The 21746-nt window shown below is 45.7% G+C and overlaps 1 protein-coding gene across 1 annotated transcript in view; it reads right to left on the reverse strand.

Moving 5' to 3' along the window:
- The window catches only part of LOC115382829 (ephrin-A5-like), a 90796-nt gene that overhangs the window by 14257 nt on the left and 54793 nt on the right, over positions 1 to 21746 (reverse strand). The gene's annotated exons all lie outside the window — the stretch shown is intronic.

Consider the following 21746-nt stretch of genomic DNA (forward strand, 5'->3'; position numbering starts at 1 on the left):
GTCAACATCATGACTCATTTCATGAGTATTTATGTGTATTTCAAGCAGACAAAACACCTTTTCAGACGTTGTCCTCAGTGTGGCGCTAACCCAGCAAAGCAGTTTCCAGAACAATCCCACCAAGCAGCTTTAGGGCCGAACATACACGACTGAAGAACACACATGTGACCACTTTAAAAAACTCGACTTAATTGTCTTTCTAATCAACAATGATCGCGGCGTTTTCGCGTGTCAGCAGAAACGCCGGCGCTGCTCGTTCCAGAGCCGGTTATTAACACGTCTGCCTGTTTACATGCAGAGATCCGTCCCGGCGGGGCGCTATCTGGACGGCCATCTCCGCTCCTGACCTTTCCCGTGATTTATTCACTAATTAGCGTTGTGCTGAGCATGCAGCACGCTGCTGGCTTTCTGTTGTGCACACACATTTAATATTCCAGCGGTGCTCTGCTAAAGGGCACGTCGGCAGCAGCTGTTTAAGAGTGCGGGAAGTCGCTCGTTGATGGCGTTGATTCGTCCCTTCGAGCTGAAGTCCGACCGTGAGAGACGTGTTCAGGCTACGAACGCCGTCTCCGCTCATCACGTCAGTCTCAATCATCCGGAGATTTGAAAGACCCCCCCCCCCAATGCAGGAACCTCTCCCGACACACGCGAGTCAGTTCCTGAGCCGTATATCAAAGTCAGCGCCGAGCGGCGGCGACTTACGCCGGCGCTGGAATCAAAGTCCCCGAGCGTTACAGGGCTAATCCCCCGGTTAGCACGAGCCCTCAGCAGCTTTAAGCGGATCTCTCTGCAGAATGAGATTTTCATTAGCCTGATATGACAGCTTGATGTAAGAGGCCCCTTGTGGAATCCCCCCCCCCACTCCTGGGAAAAAAAAGAGGGCCCCGTTCTCCAGGTTCGCCCCGGAGACAGGCGAGAGGATTTTTCGGGTGTTTACTGTAAACCGAGCACAGGGGGGAAGAATGTTGCGACGCTCAGATATGTCAGGTATGAAGGGAGCGATCGGAAAGACGTATTCCCACCGGCGCCGTATAAGGTTGCGTTTGGGAGACGGATTAGGGTCGGACAGCCGGCTGCTAATGGCCCGCGGTCCGGTATCGCTGACACGCTGCGGATGTCTTCAATGCCCCGACGACGGGGGGGCTGATCAGAAGGAACAATCAGCTGATGGGGACCCCTCCGGGGGTATCGGGTTGTGGGCTACACGGATTGTAAATGCGCCGCGGGATTAGCGGCGGTCCTACCGGGGCTGCAAACGAGCGGATGTGTTGGCGATGGCGGGGTGTCCTGTGGCATCGTCGGCCTTATCACCGTTTGGTCAGGAGTGGAAATCAAAGCCGTTGTTTTTCTCAACCGCACGGCGGGCGTCCCGTTCCTCTCGCTTTCACAGCAGATAACCGATGTTATGGCTATCGAGAGGGCGAAGCGGCGCCACGCCATCCACGCAATGGAGTGGAGCTACAGACGTCAGTTTCCGGCCTCATGGGTGTCAATTAAACGTGACCCAGCACTAACAGCTCAGATTAGCCAGGATTAAGAGTTTCTCTAATGCCTCTGTGGGCGAGAGGTGGAGAAAAATTAGAATAATAATCAAAATAATTATAAAAATATGAATAAAATTACCTTTTTTTTTTTGTTTTACTTGAAGTGCAAAAAAGAGTCCACTGTAATTTAACTGAATTTCTAGAGCAGTTTGAAATTGTTCAGAAATGAACAAATTGGAAAAGTAAAGGTTGTAAGTCGCCACATTTTTAAATTTTCATGGTTAACAAGTGTTTTTCATGAAGCCAACAAGACTTTTCATGTTTTTCCAAACCTAATTTGTAGCTGCGGGAGCAAAAAATAACATCTGAAACCCACAAACATGCAAATCTCTCTTGTACAAATATGTAAATATATCTTCTGAAGTCGGTCGGGCTGCAATTTTATTAAGCTCTATTTTTTCTTCTAGTTTTTCAAAAGCAATCAGTGTTTGTCTCCCATTGAGCCCAAAAGTGGAAGTAAATGCAAACAATCATCACAAATCAAAAACAATGGGTCCAAGCTGGAGGAGTCTTCAATGAAAAGGCGAGTTTCTCTGGTAATGTGAAGTCTTTCAACACCGAACACATCAGCCGCTGCGGATCGGAGGGCCAATCGCTCCCCGATCGATATCTGAGAACTTGAGCAAACACAACTAAAACCGCCTGCATGAGTGGATACCACGAGAGGTCTGAGAGAAAACACAGCAAATAAAACCGGGGTAAGTAAAACCAGAGGCATCGGTGGAAAAACAAAGTTAATACACCCTCAAACAACACGGATTAAACCCGAAGGACTAAACGGGTTGGAGGAATTCCCTGAGAACGCGCCATCGCTGATGTTCGGTGAAAACTGAGTGAAAATGTTCCGAAAATGACCGAAGATGCTGTTAAATACCTTAAAGTATCAGCAGCGATCCAGACTAAACTTTCTGTCAAAAGTGGCCTTGAGAGTTCAGTTAGCGCGTCTCGGCGCAGAACACTGATGGGATTGTTACTTTTCTACTTTGAAACTAGAAAAGCTTCTCATTTCTAAATTCTACCAACAGAAAAGCGTGTTGTTTCAGGGAGTCTCCCTCAGAGGGAGAGGATGATGAGGATGAGGATGATGAGGATTTATTTGCATTTCAATCCAGCAATGAAACCTGAACAGGATTTCTTCCATTTCTGGCAATATATATGGAATCATAGAAATACAAGCCAAGAAAAGCCGTTGAAGACGTCTCACGTATGCGCCAGTAATTTTTTTGCTGCATGTTTATATTGGTTGAGGGCGTTCTAACTTCCTGAAGATCACATCTGAAGTCGATTTTTCTCTGATTGATGATGATCTACAGACTCATTCAGATGGTCTTTAAACTTCCATATTTCCACAGCACTGGAATGGATGTGAGCCATTCAATCCACCAGGGGGCGCCGCTCTGAATCAACATACTGGCGAAATACCAAAGAACAAAAGGAGAGGTTTTTTTTAGGAAAATGAAGACAGACTTCAACGATGAAGGATGTCACACTAATGTTAATAAATTCATGCTGAATCTCAACACTGCCGCCCCATGGCGACCAGTGGTACTGCAATGTTGACTCTTAACCGAAAACAAACAAAAAAATGGACGAAGTGAACCAAGAGCTTTGTGGTGACCAGTGTGTGTTTGACCTTTAGGAGCCAAACGAGCCAAAATATTATCAAATGAGGTCTTGCAGGAAAATCAGTTCATCACATTCATCCATCCTCTACTGGGATTTATGACACTCTGGAGGCAAACGTTGTTCTTCTTCTCCATCTACTGGCATATTTACATATTTACATTTACTACAGAAGTAGTAATGTTTTGGGAAAGTTTTCCTCCTTCTACTCGGAGACAGAGCCAGAGCTTTTTCCTGAAGTTTTTAGTTTCCAGTGACTCCGAGCACCGATGCCATGTAAATGAACCCTAGGATCTGTGCAGTTCAGTTCATAACTACACCCTCTTTGGCGTCAAGACTATCCAGATATAACTGACAAGCAGACTCTGCAGAGAAAGCTCCTGGGCTGAGAGGAACCGTGCTAACCACTGCACCACCGCTGTCGACTGAACTTCACCAGAATTACAAATAAGATCTCTCCAACTTGCCGTCTCACTGCGAGACGAACTTCTTGGATCAGCTCTGCTTGGACGTCCCCTCATTAATCTTTCAAAACAATACCGCGAAATAATAAAATCATGTCAATACTTCCATTTTATTTTAATGATCTTGTTGGATGGAATTCGAGGATCCATTAATATTAACATTTGGCAATAGGCTGCAGCGCTCGGTGCATTAGGATCCTTTTCCTGGCTAAATCTAGTTATGCGTCCAGAGCTTTTGTAACCCGGCCAATAAAACCACAGCATCACAGTGTCATGTTCGCGCAAAAGACTCGCACCGTCATAGATCATGATTTGACAGCGCTGTATGACATTATGTCAGCAACATGATACAATAATAAGAGATGGTGGATCGAGAAAATGTACTTTAGTCGTCAGGAGAGCCGCGCCGGGTGGACAGAGTTGCCTCTCATGACAATACTGAAGTTTTTCCAAGTGCTGCGCTTCAAACTTTGTCGGGGAGGCTGTCTGAACCCCGTCCAAACCTCACAGCCACAACAGATCAATACAAATCACGACAGGGTACAATGTAAAGTATTATAGGAGGCCATCTGGAAAGTTTGCAATAAATAAACCGGCGGATCTCAGAGGGGAGGGGATGAAGTGACAAGAGACCATCCACATTCCACATTCCTCTGAGTGTGTGTGTGAAAAATCTCCTCAGATGCTGCTGCATGTGTGCCACATGGTGTCGGAGCAGCTTCATGAGGACACTTATTATTGGAGACAAAAAAACAGGTTTATGCACTTTAATGACTTTATAAAGTTAGTTAAAAACTTTTTCACATGCAAAACTGACCAAAATCCCACTTCTTTCAGAATGTGCCACTAAAAACACAAAAAAATCCTCACAATTTATGAGTTAAATCCTTTCAGAAGCCTGTCACGGCGCAGGCGACAAACACTATCTGGCAGTATTTAACATTTGATAGATTTTAAGGCAAGAAAAACATCCTTCAGTCAAAGAAAAGGGGCAAAACACAACAGTATGTGTGTTTTGTCTCACAAGATGGAGGTTTTTTAAAAAGCTCAGACTGTCGTCCTGTGAAAACTCCATAGTCATAACTACATAAACTTCTTTCTGTTAATTGTTCTTTGAGTGAAGAGCGTTTCTCTGAGCTGCTCTCGGATTACTTCCAGCTCCATCGTTTCCACAGTGCAAATCTGGAATCAGCACACATTCCTGTCTGTTTGCAGATGAACTTTGGTCTCGGAAACTTCTTCCCTTTTCCTTTACGGTCATCAGACTCTCGGACTGAAGGCCTGCTCCGGGTCACAGACGGCACAGAGGATGCATTTGGACTGGAGGTGTTTGCAGAAAAAGACGATAAAATGAATCGAGAGAGAGAGAGAGAGAGAGAGAGAGAGAGAGAGAGAGAGAGAGAAGAGCCAGATGTTTGCCAGATGGAGGCCATGAGGAAGTTTCTGAGTGGCAGAAATGAAATAGTGATCGGATCCAGAGCCGCAAACACGCAGCGCCGGAGCAGAAGACGGGACTGTCGGCAGAGCAGAGCGGCCCGCTCTCGTCCTTTAACCCCGCTCTTCCTCCCGGTGATCTCCGGTCTGAACTCTGACCCCAGCGTCACCCGCTGTCAGACACAAACCTCCATTTATTTACTGAGAACCTTTTTTTTTTCCGGCAGCCTCAAGCATCCAGGTTTCGTCATTTTCACTACCAGCAGGATGCATTCACTTCATTTTAATTTTTTCTAAATGGTTTTGTTGCTATGGGCTGTTCAGTGAGTCATGGAGGTGATTCCAGCTCTCGCTTTCCTTTCGTCGCCGTTTGGTGACAAACAACAAGCGACAATCAAGGGTCAGGAGTTTCGATAGAAGGTCCTGATGTTTACAGAGAGGAAGAAAACCCTCAATCAACCCTTCAGTTCGGTTGTAAAAGTGTCATAATGACCACAATCCTAAATCCATTCGTCTTGGGGATTATTGATCCCTGATTGGCTGAATTACTGGCGGCTAGTTGGAGGGGCTTATCAATGAATCAGTAACCGGAGCGTTTAACAAAGCACACACCGAGGCCTAATCCCTCTTTTCAGCCCACTCCCCGGCCTGTTTGCTTTCTTTATCCCCGTCTGTTGTGTTTGTGTCAGTCAGGTGAAGGAAGGCAGAGAGAAAACACACACACACACACACACACACACACACACACACACACACACACACACACACGTCGTGACCGCTGAGAAACAGGAGACCAGCCATAAAAATCAAGCAGCTTTCTTTATCTCCGGTTCATCAAACCAGCGTTGTGACTTTATTTTCTTGTAAACCCCAACGCAACTCAAACCGAAGGAACTCTGCTCTAATCTCCATGCCAGATTACAAAAATCTTTCCTGGAAGTTCTGAGGGAAATTCTTGGGAAAATTGCAGACCCATAAATGAATCGTTAGAGTTTTATTCCCCCCGCTTTTAGGAACTGCAGGATGTGTCAGGCCCCGGCCGCGCGGCCAGGAAAAACATCGGGGGTGTGATTCTTTATGTGTTTACATTCTGCTTTATGCGGCGCACATGTGCCTCTTTTCATCCGGACTCACCGATCGGGAGCTGGCAAACCCGGAGCGAGCCGGGAGGAGAAGTTCTCCCAAGTGCTTGGAATCGAACCCAGGGTGGTAACCGCTGCACTCAGAGCCGAACAGGCTCAAGTAAAATAAACAGCTCAAAGAAAACGTTCGATTCAACTTTCATAAACCAGGTATTAAAGCTAATGTGCACAATTTGTGGTCGGATCTATAGAAGCAGAAGCCAGCATGGTGTGTTTGAATGTATTGAATTTATAGAGTTAAAATAAAAAGCTTCAATACGGTTCACAGTGTAACCAGTTGGAGATGCCGAAGTAAATCAAAACTTGTTTTCTTCAGAGTTTGAGTGAAGACGGTGACCTGATAAATATTTTAACGGAGTGGCGTCCGGCTCACTTCAGCGTCTCATTTACGTCTGTGTTTACATGTGAGCCTTTGGCTCAAAACTGTCTGTTTTCACTTGAAACGCTGTTGTGCAAACGGGACCTTAACTCAATATCATTAAAATAATTTAAAATAAATAAAAAAATGTTGCAAACTTTTTGGTTTTTTTACAAAATAAAGTAGCAGCTCTGTTAAAATAAAAAGTGTAAGTAAAGAAACAAACAAAACATCAGTTACTAATATTAAAAGTATTATTCCTGAGGGATGAAATTGAATCTCTGGCAGGCCTATTTTCGTCCGCAGGCCACATGTTTGACAACCCTGCCAACAAAGGCATGAATGATCCAAATTTGGAAAAAACTACATGCGGTAAAGTACGATAGTGTGCGCTCTGTTATAAGTGTGATACCCCAGACAGTATTGATTATCTATAACAGATTAAGTAATCGGTAACCATCGTGTAGCTTTTTCAACATTTTGCAAAAAGGAGCTATTTTAGCTCAGACTTTAATCGTTTTTTTGCCATTTCTCAGTCAAAATTGTCGCCCAACCTACAAGGACGTAGTTTTCTTCACCCGTTTTTCAACAGAAATTACATTAATTTAGTAAAAAGCTACCTGAGCGAACTTCCAGGATGTGAAGTGAAATCAAAACCTTGATGAAGAGCACAATAGGTCTTTGTTGAGAAAATGAAGAGAAGCCATTTGAAGACGAACGAGGGAAAGAAAGAGAGGAGGGTCAAACACAAGTTGGTAGAGAGCAGCGAAAATAAGAAAGAGATGAGTTTGACGCATGAAATGAATTATAAACATGAGAACAATGAGGGCAAAGGTGAGAAAATACAAAAGAGACAGGCAAGGAAAAGGAGAGAGGAGTAACCAAACTGCAAAAGAACATGGAAGAAAAAAACATGCTGAAAGTGTTGAAAATGAGATAGTAGAAGAATGTGGAGAAAACAAGAGAGTGAAAGAAGGTATGAAAAGGAGGAGGAGAGACGATAAAGGCCTCCCGTTGTTTTCCTCATGAACACAGTCGGGTCAGATGAGGGGCAGCTTCCCAGGGTTATTCCACAAAGAGAGCGGAGAAGAGATGCTTTCAGCCCACAGAAACACACCAGGCTGCTGTCCTGACACACACACACACACACACACACACTCACACACTCACACACACGCATGCGGTGGTAGCGTCTGTGCTAAAAGACGCAAACACATCAACCACAGCCTGCAGACCTCACGCTGCTTTTGCATCAAGTCCATCAATTTACTCCCCCACAAGCCCCGGCGGCGGCAGCAGTCGCAGGCCCGCAGTTCCCCCCGACGGCCTCCAGGCGGCGCTTTGAAAGAGTCCAGAGAAGCCTAATGGGGCCGGGGCTCTGCCCCTCCAGGACTCCAGATGGGGTCCGGCCGTCAATGCCCTCGGGGCTGGTGAGGCCTCCGCCGCCCTCCCTCCACCTGTCCCATCATTCACAGCTCTCCACCAGAGAAGTTCAGTCCATTATTACCGAGCCGGCTAATTATACACACACATCTGTCACAAACGCACACATCCGAACACATAATGTGTCTGCCAGGGGCTGGAGTCCGGCTCGGGCGCTGACAGGGCGGAGACGGGACAAATGGAGGCCGCGAAGCAGCGAAACTTCTCCGTTTCTGTTTTTTTTTTTTTTTTTTTTTTTTTTTCGGGTCCTCCTGCTGGGAACAGAACCAGGGGAGGTGAATAATTGGCCTCAGATTGAAAACACATTGCCGTTCGTGGGAAGGCACCTCGGATTGTTCAAAAGCACCACAGAGGCTGGAGGGAAGCGAGAGGAAGCAGGGGCAAGATGAATGGGGGCGCGCGGCGTGTTTACGGACCCCGGTGGTCCTGACGGTGCCGGTCGCTAGCTCGACCTTCAGCGGTGCGCCCGGCTGACGGGCTGGCTGACGGGGCTGCTTCTCATGTTTGTCTGTTTTCACTACAGGTTGGACTTTTTGTGAGACTGAGGGATAAAAAACAAACTCTTTAGCTTAGCAGCCCTGCTGGAGGCTTCATAGTTTCTCTTTAAACGCGGTCGGATGGGTTCACTCACGCTCAATGAGGCTCGTTTGAGTGGAACTGCCTCGTTTTGTATTTTCATTTCAGAAAAGTTTTACTTTTAAACAAATAATGATGTAGTTTTCAGGTGACAGGTGAACACAAAGAGAAACGAGACTGTTTCAGCTTGTTAGCTTTGAAGTTAGCATCACTCCTGCTCTATTGACGACAACCTAATGAGAAACGTCCATTTCTTGGTGTTTTCTTGAAGAAAATTAGCTCAATAACTTAAAAACTTCTGTATTTTGTCTTCTTCTCAAAGTGAAAAGTTGATATCAGACTCCACAGGAGCTTGAGCCCAACAGCAGCAACACGTAGCTAACAACCTGCTCTTTAAACTAGCAGCCTGACCTTTCATACCAGATTAACATTTCAAAACAGCACAAGTAGCTTGATCTACTTGTTGGGAAACTACAAACACAGCCAGGCAGAATATTCCACTCCTGAAGTGAAAGCAGAATGTTCCCAAACAGCCCCTGTAGCCAGTCTTTAGCCATGTGTTAGCAATTTTCTTTAAGACAAGTACAAGTTCATAAACTCATTAGAAGAGTATTTACCGATGTATCTTATATCACAGCGCCGACTCTAAAAGTCCAGAGGGACTGTGCTGAACGCTGATTTGAGCACAGATGCCTTCATGTGTTCAACTAAAATGCAATTACAGAATTAAAGCGCGAGCTTAAAACTGACGTCACGATCATTATTGTAAACCGTTCCATGAAGAAACAGGAATTTCTTTTTTTTGTGTGTGTTCAATCAGGACTTGGTAGAGAAACAGCAGCTAGCTGTTTTCCATTTAGCTGTCTGTTAGCGCTCCACACTGTCAGACTCCAGGAAACCGAGCCACCATGCCAGGTGCCGGGTCTTCACCCGGAGCGACTCGGGAGTGTGTTTGCCCCGGGGCACTTCAGCACACAGACAGGGGGCAGCCTGGGACTGAAACACACACCCCCACTGAATGTTTGGTTTGCTCAAGGAGACGACATCTCTAGAAGACGACTGACTGACACGCAGAAGGCGGGTTTCTTTTAATTCTATTGCTTTATTTTTACTTCTGAAAACTGTGTTCAGGGCTGTGTGGAGTTTGCATGTTCTCCCTGCGTTTTCTTCCTATTGTCTCCCATGAAACACACTCAGCAGGTTAACATCTGACCTTAGATTACCCGTAAGTGTGTTTGTCCTTTGATAAACTGGGTTAATATTCCACCCTGCCCTTTGCCATCGTAAACCTGGATGGCCTCCAGTGTTTGATGAGCCTGAACTGGATTGAGCAGTATCGTGAATGGATGACATTTATTGTATTTAGACTTCTAAAGTAAGGAAAATGGGTTTTACAATGATTCAATTGAGCATCTTCCACGGACACAACAAAGGCCCTCTTGGTGCCAGACTGAACGGTTCAGTTGAGAACATTCCTCTCTCCTCTCAGTCGGAGCTGATGTGTCCTTCTGCACAAAGTTCAGCAAATAATCAGAGCATGAGCGACTCTATTGCAGTGACCCGACCCGTCCGTTCATCCATCTTCTCTGGCTCCGAGGGCGGAGGTGTCGATACGGGGAGCAGAGGAGAGCAGGCGTGACCCTTCCACATGAATATTTCTGATGGCGTACAAAGTGAGACCGGCGCTTCTCCCGCTGTCGTACATGAATGAGGCAGGTTAATTACTGACAGAGCCGTTCTGGTGTCACGGAGGTCAAAGCAGCAGCGACAGCGAAGGGGTTGGTGTCAATCACAACACACACGCACACACTTCCACACAGTCACACAGCAGGTCTCCATCATTCAGTCGGTGTGAAACCCCGAGGGGGCCGACAGGGCCGCTCGTAAACCCTGCCCGAGCTAAACATGGCCGTCGGCGTTGCCGAGGAGCCACTTTACAGCGATGTTGCCGCTGCAGCATCCCTGCTTTCAGCCTCCCCGATGACAGGGAGTACGTGCAGGGGAACGAGCGCGAGGCACACAGCCGTGTCTAATGCCACACGGCTTCAGGACGTCTTGTTAAAATACCAACACGTTTCCCGTCAGCACCTGCTGGAGAGGCCCGAGGACCGGCCGGGCAGCGCCACGCCGCCGCGGTGTGTTCACACCGGGGGCGGACGTCGTATACATGTCGAGCGCGAACAAACGAGCCCATCGGACGAGATGCTGGCTGTGCTCGGGCGATATCGATCTGACACCTTAGACTCTGAGCTGAGGTCAGGGGTCACTGACAGCCCATTATTCAGCCCCAGAGCCAGTGTTTGGTCAGTGTCTGAAAGCCAGGCGACGCTCTGACCTCCGTCTCGTCCATCTTGAGAGCTGCTGAGCGATGGAAGGTGAAGTTTAAAAAAAAAGTCAATTTCCCATGAAATGCTCCAAGCCTGGTTCACCTTCCTGCCCTGCTTCAGGAAGCTGGACTCATCTTCCTAATCTTCCTACTGCATGTTCAGTCATTTCAGTGTAGCAGGGCAATTCAAAGGTTCTGTCCGTGATCAAAAGATACGAGTAAACTACCCGGGAATAATTTAAAAAAGCTTTACTTTCTTATTCGATTTGGCAAACAAAATATTTCATTGTGTGATTTCCTGATTTTGTAGAAAACAACATATGCTAATCCAAAAAGTACAAACTTATTTTGACAATCTATCAATGCTTTGTAGCGAGTGAACCAGAACGCCAATCAAGAAATACCCGTTTGTACCACAAGAGGAAGCCACGACTCACAAACTGTCACCAGAACAAATGTAAATAAAGACAAATCCAAGTATTTACTACATTTCCTGGAAGATACTTAACACTACATCTCTTCAATTAAATATGCCCGTTAACATTCCACATCCTTTCAAAAGACAGCATTTAAAAGAAAGCATGTCTCTCCCTCCCTCACATGAGACGAGTCACAGGGAGATTCAGTCTAAAATGCCTTCAAGTCGATTTCTTAAATCAATACTAGTATAAAGAGTCTGACAAAGTTTTTGTCTGACTGAATCATTAAATTTCCCAAATCCTTTGCAACAGTTGTGATTGCAAAAAAAAAATCAGAAAGAGGAAGAAGAGTGTGAAACAGGTACTGGAGATAATTACAAACCCACTGACACAAAGAGAAGTTTGACATCTTTAATTTTCCCTACATCTGATTTTCTTTTTTATTTATTTTTGAAGAAGTCTATTTTTTTTTGGATGCAATTATTTCTGCATGCAGCACAATTCTCTCTCCTCCGTCACTGTTTTACAGTTGCTTTTCTGTGCTGTCTGAGTTACAACACGTGAATGCAGCCAGATAAAACTCGTAATGAACCTTAGTAACCTGCATATTATAACTGATTTCTATTTTTCTTATTCATGTAATTAAAAAAAGCACAAGGACACTGAACCCAACACATTTTTTTCTCTTTTCTGTGTGGATGTGGAATGCGTGAAGAAATATTCCAACTATTAATAATCTGTGAGATTCGAGACTAATTGAAAGGAGAGGAATTGAAAGCCGTTAGTGTCAGATCATTGCAGAGATCAAATACAATGTCATGTGACCAGTGACCGAGGAGACATGAAATAATACTGTATGGACGAACAAATGACCTGAAGAATTGCTTCTTTTTAATGTAGCTGTAATGGCTCAAGGAATACAGTTAAAAAAAGAAAAAGCCTCTTTTACTCTGGTGAAATCATGAAGGTTCAGTATTTTCTTCTATCTGTGGCTGAAGGGCCGCTGGATTTGTTTAAGGAGCACGGCTGACGCAGCGGCTGTCCTCCCTGGACTCTATTAAGGCTAGAAAAGACATTGTGGTCACAAAAAAACGTCTGAAATAGAGGAATAGATGAAGACGCCGAGGGAACGTTAATGCGCGCCCCGCGCACGCAGACAGGAATCCAGATGCGAGGTGGAGGAGACCACCTGAAGCATGTTTAACCAGCACGGCCCCGATCCTCCTTCAGCCGGGCCCAGACTCTGACCCCTGACCCCACGCCCCCCCCCTTCCCCAGAGGCCATCCAGAGCCCCCTATCACTTTACTGCACCCCAGGGAGCCGCGGCCCCCCCCCCCCATCCTCACCCCCCTCACCCCCCTCACCCGCCCCGGGGCCTGACAGACTGAACCCAGCACAACCGGGAGGGAGGGGGGAGGGGGGGCGGCGAGGAGGGGAACCCGCAACGTCTGGACTCAATCATCCGCCCATGACAAGCCTCGCAAAGCTTTCACACACACATACACACACACACACACACTACCACTACCACCGTCACTGCTACACACACTCGCACACACACACACCGACAGCATCACTTATCCACCAGTGAGGTCTCACACACATCAAAGTGTGGCGGAGCTGGCTGGGTAGAGTAATAGGCGTTCTGTGGGGAGATGCTAAAAACTCGGGGGCTCGGGGAGAAAAGAGAGAGAGAGAAAAAAAAAAGCTGTTGTTGGAGTTTCCAGGAGAAAAACGGGCGAAGGGAAATGTGTTTGAGGTATGAAGACAGGAACGGGAAGAGGCAGAGTTTGAGGAATGGACTAGTGAAAGAAGTGATGTGAGAAAAACTGCAAGGGAAGTGGAGGAGGGACCCGGGGAAGGAGCACATCCCTGATTTAAAACTCCCGCAGGTCCCGTATTCCAGCTAGGAGGTCTGTGTGTCGAGCGCGCTACGCTCTGACTTTATTTGTTTGGCCCAATTTCACATAGGACGTCTCAACGGGCTGCGCCAGAGCCCGAGACATCCAGCGCCTCCATCGCCGAGCGCGCTCCAGAGAGACGTCTTTAGCAGCGGAGATATTACAGGTTTTCATGTTTTTTAATGGAAAACCCAGACTGATCGCTCCCTCTTTGCCTGTGCACTTAATTTTTCTGGTTATTGTGATCGCCAGGAGAGGGATTTCACGGTGGTCCCTCGGCTCGCCTCTCTCCTGGTGATAGCGGTTAAGAGGAGCTTTAATGCAGCTTTTTATGGATCCCATATTTTTTTGGTCACTTTCAGGAAATACTTTCACAAAGAAATTAGCTCATATTCCGACCGAAATGACTAAAACATCTCCGAAAGAAGTCGGACCGCCGCACACTGGATGGAGAAACGACGAGCCACATTTAACAGAGTAACTCGGGGTGTTGAACACGTTTTAGTTCAGGGGAACCGGATCGGTACAATAGTGCCACAATAACCTTTGGATTCAAACTTTAAAGTTTTTCTTTGCTGTGATGAAGAGAATACATGATGAAAATGTCGGTACTTTAACAAAACCAAACATTTTCTACCAAAAGTTACTACAACACCGACAGCACAGCTGCTGAAGCTAATGCTAGCTTGCGCGCAATGATCTCGAGGTCTCAGTGTTGCCTTGTATCTGCTACACTTAAGAAATTTTGTTTGGAAAAAAAAAAAATCTGTATTTTCCTTTGAGATTCTTATGTAAAAGGCGTTGTTTTGGCCTCCCGGTCTTTTGTTTGACTCTTCTGCTGTGATTGCTAACTGTGGTTTTAAGAAGCATCGACTGCTTTAGATTCATTTAAGTCAAACTATTAAGATGATTTGGAACCACTCAGCTATTTCTGAAAATGTAACTTTGCCATCTTTAAAATACACAAGCTAAAATGTCAAAACTGTATTTTCAAATTCAAACAATTCAGCACAACTTTTCATTTCAGATCATCAAAACTTCAATTGTACAACTAGTTATTACTGATAAAAGCCTGAGAGCAGTCAGACCTGTTTCTACTGAGTCTGTGGATTACCCTGACTCTATTTAAACTATTCAGATCTCAAAATCGCTTCAAGCTCTCACAACTTCGTAGTTTTTGCTGTTTTGCTGGATTAAATGAGAAGAAAACATGCAGAGAAAGAACAAAGGACGACTTCAAATCAATAGAAATCAATGACACATTGTGTGCTGCTTTGAATTAAGATTTCAAACGAACAAATGGAGAATGAAGCTCCAGAAATTACTTCAAAGTGACCACAGAAGTTGGTAAAAATTACAAAAGAAACTCTAAACATTTGTTAGTTTGCGTTTGTAGATTAAAGATAATAAAATAGGTCAGTGTTTTTCCAACGAGAATTCACTTTCACTGGTACTGTGACTACGCTAAATGTTATCATATGTTATTAAAAGTATATAGTTTTATACTATCTTTGCTCGCACGCATGCCACAAAGTGGTCATCTTTTTGACACAACTCCAATAAGATGTTGAAAAATTAAAGTCGGTTTTAACATAGTTTTCAGTAAAAAGATGAAACCAAAACAGATTCAAGGTAAATGAGACTTTTTCTGATGCACAAGCCTAACTGAAAATGACTCCCAAGGTGGAACTTTTCTAAAACAGTCCAACTCCGTTTCCGCATGAAATGGAAAAATTCAACTTTTTTGAAAACACTGGGGCTCCATCTCTGTGGATGCAGCAGATGCTGCTGCTGCTCGTGCGCCCCACTGCTGTAGATAACAGTTCTTCCACATGTCCTCAGTAGACGGACAACAACAACGTCAGCCTTCAGAGTGTCGTGACTCCCAGTCCAGATTCTCCTGGAACTTGGTAGGTTTGGTGTTGAAAGAATCCCAGAATAGCAATCCCACTTGGTGGTCTGTCCATTGGAATGTTCAGGGACTTTTATAGTTAATGCTTATAGCGTATTGTTCTGTGTGTGTGTGTGTGTGTGTGTGTGTGTGTGTGTGTGTGTGTGTGTGTGTGTGTGTGTGTGTGTGTTTCATTACAAAAACAACTAACTGCACCTACTAGTGGCCCAGCATGTTAACGTCAGCATTTTTTCTGCCATTTGCATGTAAAGAGACAGTTTTTGAAATGCCGCGAAAACGCAAAAATGACGTGTTTTCGCACAAAATACTGTTGTATAAACGGGACCAAAAAAGTGGCTTAAGCAAAACTGTTGGTTAATTTTAGGTACTGTGTTGAAGAAATCCTGTTTTTGAGCAGAAGTTCCTGCTTTTCACTGGAAATAATTCAACAAAACAACCAAAAGTAGCTCAGCTTCCCGCTGACCATTTGTTGAATGTGGTCGTAATGGTCATGTTCTCAATAATGTTAATCCTCACGGTTCACACAATGTACGGTCGTCAAAGCTGCAGCAGTGGCGCATTGAGTTATACCGTTGTAAAAGCAATAAAACTCTTGAGCGTGTTGGTAGCGGGAGGAGCTGGGGCCACTTAGGAGGCGCAGCTCGCTCCCCCTCATCCCACAGCAGGCCCAGGGAAAACAGCACATGTAGCATCGTGTAAGGGCTAAACATAGAAGTGCCGGGCATGCCAGCGCCCAGCCTTTCCACCTGGCCCGCTCAATCTGCACCCCCCCCCCCAAACGGCGTCTGTCAGAGTCTTGTCCGTCAGGGAATCTCAGATCTGCGCCTTGAGAGAGCCCCGGTTCGGATTCACGCGCGCCGCCTTTAGAAGTCCCGCGGCTCAGCTTCGCACGCCTCGCGCCTCAAGAGGCCGTATTTCAAATTCACGCCCGGCGCGGCGCTCCGGTGTCAGCGCCGGCTGGAGCCCGCGGTCCTCGGCGAGCGTATTCAGCTCCAGCGAGGTAATGGCCCGGCTTTTAGGACTTCCAGCGGGCAAATTTCAATGCATATAAAACGGTTTCCCACTGCTGCCGAGTGTCCGTGGAGCTGAGGGGAAACGCCGAGCACATCCACATGCACCTGCTGATGCCAGCACGCACACGCACACGCACGCACACACACACACACACACACACACACACACACACGAGAGTGAAAAGCTTAAAAAGCTAGTTTCTAGATACAGAATAAATAAATCCTCGTAACAGTTCAGAAGATTATATTGTTTAACGTCATTGAGGCATGATTATAAATGGACTTTTCGCTTTCTTTGTGGTAAATTTCGCCCATTAACGGGTCATAAGTTTGATATTTGTCAAATTAATTGAATTATCTATTTCCTTAAAATATATAACAACTGACTAAACTTTGTTTGTGATAGTCTGTCAAGACGTATTTCTGATCATAACTATTGTTCGAATAATTAAAGTTGTTCATATATTTTTATTAACATGTTGGTATTGAGGTGCAGTTTTATATAAAGTAAGCCCATTTCATCATTAATTATAAATATTTGCATAGTAAAGTAGATAAAGTGTTGAAAACAAGTTCACTGAAAGGCTGAAAAAAAAATCACAGAAAATTGGATGACAGTAAAAGTAAAAAAATACAATTAAGTTGTTTTAATTGAAAAGGAGATATTTACTCTCTTTTTCACTGGACGAGGGGATTTTATGAAAGGAAAAAAAAATAGTTTAATTCATGTCCTCTAATACTGTCCCTTTAATGTATTTAGTTGATATTTTGGGTGTCAGTTTTCGTGAGAACACTGAAAACACAACTTTTTTAAGACGGCCTCCAAAGTGGAACTTTCAAAAAAGCTGTGACTCCATGTCGACGAGGGAAAATTCAACATTCCTGATCTGCTGCGACTCTGCGTCGGTAGGACAATAACACCAATCGATCAGCTGGCGCATGTCCAGAGGAACTATTTACTACAACGTACGATGCAGCAGCATTTCAGAAAAGTTGTGTTTTCCTCAGTCTACATGGAGACGGAGCAGGAATGTTTTCTATAAGTTGTGTTTTCAGCGGCTTCGAGAACCGTTGTCGTGAAAACAGACGCCCAAAACTTGACAGAAGTTCTGTTTCCTCTTGAAACACACACGGAGAAAGGTCCCCGGTCCCAACTCTGGATTCCCAAACCCACATGAGACAAACTGGAGGCTGGAGAAAGTCTCCCTTTAATGAATTTCAGTATTTTACTAATGAAGAGCTCAGTGTTCTGGTGAACAGTGAGAGGCTGCGGTGATGTGGCTGCAGCTGGGCGTAGCCCACAACAGAACGTGAAGAAAAAAAAAACCCTGCGGAAATGAAGGAGTTTGGAAAAAAGACACAAAGGGAAAAGCATCCGCCTACATGCACACGCACTCCGCACACAAAGCTCACATTATTCTAATCAAAAGGCCGCTGAGGTCTGGCAGAGCAGTCCCACGCGGCGGGCCGGCCAAGAGCCGTGCGGCCAAGAGCCGTGCGGCCAGCTGCGATCGGCAGCTGATCGGCATTAGACCCGACCGGGACGCTTCAGTCAGCTCCCATCCCAGAACCCCGCCCGCCCGCCCGGCCTCCTCCTCCTCCTCCTCCTCCTCCTCCTCCTCCACCTGACGAGCGTCCGGACACCTTCCCCCGCATCGCCCCGGCTCAGATAGATAGGAACCACATGTCAGCGGCCGCACGTCAAGTTTGAGGAAGGATTTACGGCGTCCGTGCGATGATGGAGAGCGCCATAAAGGAGAGATAGAGCCCCCGTTGATAGATGGCCTCGCCGCGGGCCGCCTTCCATCTTCGAGATGCCGTCTTCGCCTCCAGGACGGAGGCCAGACATATGTGTATCTCTTTTTCGAAAGTGTCTTTTTCGGGGTTTACGATGCGCCGCTGCCGCCGCCGCCTGTGCGTGTCTACACGTGGGCGCCGCGCCTGGGTTAAATTAGGCGTTCGGCGGCGGCCGGGTCCTCCCACTCCTCCCGTCATTATCGCCGTATTTTAGGGAGCAGGCTGCAGCGATTAGCCCTCGCCTCTGAACCGTGGGCCACCTCATTTAACACACCACTTGGTGTAATTGTTATTGGAGCGCAGATACTGGCCCGCTGTTCAGACGGCGGCGTGCAACAGCTCGCCGCCGCTCTCTCCGTCTGACAGCTACTGGCAGCACAATCACCTGTTTGTGGGCTAGGAAATGAGAGCGAGAGACAAAAAAAAAAATCAAGATTTGGCACAGCCAGAGCTGGAATCTTTGATACAAAGAAAGAATTTAGAAGAGGAGATGGTTTGTTTTAGCCAGAAAGATAAAGACGAAAAGATCCTGAAGTTTGTGATTTGCAGGTTTAGTTGAATATAATTGCCATTTGATGAATGTAGTTTGGAAACTCTTCTTTAAACCAGGTGTTTGAGCCTGACGGTGTCTGGCAGTTTGTGATTACCTGCTACATTGTCAAAAAAAAAAAAGGTTTCCTTGCTTCAGACTGAACATCTGTTTCAATGAAAAGTTTGCAACATTTACCAAGTCCTGCATGAGCGGTGTTGAGTTTTAATTCCTGCCACTAGGGGGGATCAGCACATGCAAGAAGACAGGCTCCAAGCCTTTCAAGCATTTTCCACAAAAGTTGTCTATTTCAGTGCTTCTAAGCACCAGCGTTGTGTAAAAGACCCCAAAACACTACAAAAGTTTTGCATTTTCACTTCAAAGCCTCGCTTCTTGATTTCTCTGTGGACTGCGCGGCGTTCACGTGGTTTCCTGCAGTCTCAGATGCGAAATCATTCGCTGAGCAGGGGTTTGAAACACGGCGCCCGCGGGCCAAAAACCGATGCTCCAGAGGACTGAATCTGGCCCGCAGGGTGACCTCGGAGAGAGTAACTGAATGAAAACCACTGCTGTTCCTGAACGGCACCGCTTCACCAAGACTCAAGATCGGAATCTAACAGAGACCATGAACTGATAGCAAGGTTTATAGCTGAATTAGAATTATAAACACTACTAACACTGTTAGAATGTAAGTGATTTATTCCACCTTTATTACAGTATACAATCTCCATGTAAATTATTATTATTCTAAATCTGACTTGATGATAATTAGAGATCTAAAATATCATCGCAGCTTTGCTGTTTTCAAGAAGGGAAAAGCTGCAGTTTCACAGACAAACCGACCGAAAGTAGATGAGAGGAGACAGAGAAAAGGAAAAAAAACTGAATAGAGAAAATTGAAAATGAAAGATTTAAAAGAGGAAAGAGCTTAAAAAGGGATGGAAGCGCACTGAATGGGAGTCTGAGGGTGGAGGGCTGGATAAATATACTCCCTTCTGCTGAATGATAGGCATTCTCATCTCTCATCTGCCCCCCGGGGAGACGGAAAGAGCAGAGCAGGGCTGGACCTGCCATCTTAACCCTTCCTCTGTGCTCATCTTACACCACCATCCCTTCCTTCATCCCTCCGCCTGCTCCTCTTTCACGGCCGCTCGGCGCTGCCATCTCCACCCTGCATCTCTAATCATTTTAATACAAGCCCCGGCCCTCCGCCTCCGCCCGCCTCTCCCTGCCCTTTCACTGCTATTAGCGGGCCGCTCTCCTCTGTCCTAAATGCCATGTGACCGCCATTATCGCCTCGTGGAAAGAGCACCGTCATCATGTGTGCCATCATTTTCATCCATAACCATTAGGATCATTGTAAAAAGATACGACCACTCACACGGTGTCTTCAAATAATGGACTGCAGGCACACGGTCGGACTGCAGCTGCTCGCCAGCACCAGCAGACGCTGTCATTACTTTTTACGACTTTGAGTACTTTGGCCCTTAATGTACATCCTTCCTGTCCTTCAGGGTTTGAAGCCAGAGGCGGAGGGAAGATTGCGGTGGGAGAGACCATCCGGTTATCAAAACAGCCACAGGTTTGATCACTGCACCAATTACCAGGAGCTGCGAGCAGCAGAGTTTTCCAGCTCAATCAATGCTGCTGTTATTTGAGCGGGGAGGGGCAGCAACTCGATAAACTGCCATCCTGTTTCATTACAATCACATCAGGATCCGCTGCTGCCGCCGCCGCCGCCGCCGCCGCCGCCGCCGCCGACCTGCCCTCCACCCAACACCGACTCACCAGAATGGTGGAAATGCCGAAGAAATGGGATCATTAACAGGCACATTTCTGTTTAATGAGCGAACGCAGGTGTTATCGGGTCAGAGAAGGACACATTAAGTCCGAGTAATGTGCGGCGGGGCCGGACGAAAACACACAAAAGATCCATTTAGACTTTTATCATTGGACATTAACAGATGAAGTTATTCAGTGAACATAATGACTTCACCAAGTCGATGAAGTCAAGTTCAGAATGTTTTCCTAATGTTTTCAGTGCTAAAATGATCCCAATAACAGCTTTAAATGCATTTTTTGTCATTTGTTAGCATATCAAAAAAACCTTTGTTGAAGTTATAATCTGAGTTCCAAATCTCACCAAACTATAATTACACTTCTCGGCATCGTCATTCAGTAAGCTGTGAACAAATTCATGTGTTGCTTTGCTCACTGATATAACTGCTAGCATGGCAATGAGCAACGTAAATCGGTGTATCGTCAAGCTTTAAGCTACGTTTTTGTCTCTGAATCAAGTACTTTTAACACTTGAGACTATTTAGCATGTTTCTGACAGCTAGCATCAAAAGACGGGACTCAGGTGGAAAGCTTAACTCAAGACTGGAGTGTTTCCCTAAATCTGATCAAGTGAATTCTTGCACCTTAACCAAAAAGCAACGACACACCAACATGTTCAGCATGTTTTTAATCGTTAGCATAGCGACAAGAGAGTAATGCTAATGTTTGAGGCTCAAAAGGTTTTCTGAGCTTTACCAACACTTTTTTAATTCAATTCAATTCAGCTTTATTTATATAGCGGACAACAAGTGTTGATTCTGGTTCTTTTTAAGATATAAGCTAGAAAACTCTTTAAATTCCATCAGATTAACAGTTGAGGATGTGTCTGACAGAATGTATTTCATGCTAAATGAACACATAAAGTATCAAAAAGGTCAATCTGAGTTCTTTGCTTTGTGCTTTGAACCAAAACCAATGTTTGGCTGGTTTTAAAAACGTTCATCTGCACCAAATAAGTGGTGATCTCCTCTTGAACTCGCTGATGAATACAGCGATCCAGTCACAACAGGAGTATTTTGAGCATGTGGAGGAAGCTCCGGGACCCCGGTTCATTTTTAGCCTGATGAAAGACCATTGCTGGTAGTGTCAAGCGCTGATAAAGCTTGTTTATATATGTCCCAGATAAGCGTCTATTGAGCTCACTACACGGAGGAAGTGGTCCCCACTACTCCCTATCTGAAGGGCAGATAAAAACCCACAATGGCTGTTTGAATTGGACGACCCCTTCTGAACGGCTGACCTTGCAGTGATGAGAGATTTCATCAAGCAGGTTTCTTCGAAACGCTGCTTTTCTTACGCCGTCACGTGCACACAGCTGTCAAAATAGCTCGTATGCATTTACAAATGTTATTCGAGAGCAGCTAAAGAGGTATTCAGACATCCCAGTATGAGGGATGCTTTGTGTGTGAGCGGCTTCCAACTCAG

Source organism: Salarias fasciatus, assembly GCF_902148845.1.
Source record: "Salarias fasciatus chromosome 7 unlocalized genomic scaffold, fSalaFa1.1 super_scaffold_4, whole genome shotgun sequence".
Taxonomy (NCBI): Eukaryota; Metazoa; Chordata; class Actinopteri; order Blenniiformes; family Blenniidae; genus Salarias; species Salarias fasciatus.